General features: G+C 52.0%; 1 long non-coding RNA gene across 1 annotated transcript; it reads left to right on the forward strand.

Annotated features, from left to right (window-relative positions):
* The first annotated feature begins 392 nt into the window (after positions 1-392).
* Positions 393-750, forward strand: LOC135305799 (uncharacterized). The gene is made up of 2 exons (XR_010366783.1): positions 393-441; positions 598-750. It is a non-coding gene; the product is annotated as an uncharacterized LOC135305799 (long non-coding RNA).
* The last annotated feature ends 643 nt before the right edge of the window (positions 751-1393 follow it).

Here is a 1393-nt window from a genome sequence, read left to right on the forward strand (position 1 = left end):
CTCATGTCCAGCCTGCTGTCCATCAGTCCCTGCAGGTCCCTTTCTGCCTGGCTGCTGTCCAGCCACTCTGTCCCCAGCCTGGAGCGCTGCAGGGGTTGTTGTGGCCAAAGTGCAGAACCCGGCACTGGGACTTGTTAAACCTCACCTTGTTGGATTTGGCCCCTGGATCCAGCCTGTCCAGGGCCCTGTGCAGAGCCCTCCTACCCTCCAGCAGATCCACACTCACACCCAGCTTGGTGTCACCACAGTTCCTTGAGGCCCCAGAGTGTGCCAATGGTCTCCATGATTCCATGAGGCCGCACAGTGTCACAATGTCCCTTTGCTTCCATGGAACCCCTTGGTGTCACAAAGTCCCTTGGATCCTTGGGTCCCGCAGTGTCACAATGGCGCCATGGTCCCCCAAGGCCCTGCAGTGTCCCAGTGGATCCTTGGTTCCATGAGGTCTGGCAGCACAGCAATGCTCTCCTTGGTTCCCACTCTCTTTTATGCCTCTCACTGTCAGATAATAGAAGGACACCTGGCAGATGAAGGGGAGTAGGTGTGGATATCTACTCGAGGAGGGAATAATAAAAATTCCTTCTGGCCCCCACTCCCCAGCCAGGTGCCACTTCAGAACAGCTATGAGCCCCTGGATCTAGAGAGTCAACCGCATGATTTAGAAGAAAATTATCTGCCCAGTGAGCCTCCCAAATTATGATTCATGTCTGAGAAGGATTACCACCTGTAACATCAAAAAGGAAAGAAGTATAATCGTGGTGAGTGACTCCCTTCTGAGGGGAACAGAGGGCCCATATATGAACCGGACCCACCCCACAGAGAGGTCTGCTGCCTCCCTGGGGCCTGGGTACAGGATATCACTGAGAGACTGCCTGGGCTGATTCAGCTCTCTGATTATTGCCCACTGCTGATACTCCAGGCTGGCAGTGATGAGATTGAAAAGAGGAGTGTCAGGGCAATTAAAAGGGACTTTGGGGCATTGGGTCAGATGATTAATAGGACAGAGGCACAAGTAGTCTTTTCCTCAGTCCCTTTGGAGGCTAAGAAGAGCAGTGAAAGGAATAGAAGAGCTCAAATTATTAACAAGTGGCTTAAGAGTTGATGTTGAATTTTGAATGCAGAATTTTGATTATGGGGCAACTTTTACTGTACCTGGCCTGCTGCAACCAGATGGGCTCCATCTCTCTGTTAAGAAGCAGCAGGTTTTTAGCTATGAACTGGCAGAACTTGTTGAGAGAGCTTTAAACTAGGTCTGAAGGGGGAAGGGGATGCAGCTGGGCTGTCTGGAAGCAGGCCCAATGGCTGAGTGAGCCTGAATTAGGGGTGAAATCAGCAGCCCAGCTGAGGCGCATGGATACCAGTGCACGCAGCATGGGTAACAAACAGGAAGAGCTGG

The sequence above is a fragment of the Passer domesticus genome, chromosome 8 (assembly GCF_036417665.1).
Source record: "Passer domesticus isolate bPasDom1 chromosome 8, bPasDom1.hap1, whole genome shotgun sequence".
Lineage (NCBI taxonomy): Eukaryota > Metazoa > Chordata > Aves > Passeriformes > Passeridae > Passer > Passer domesticus.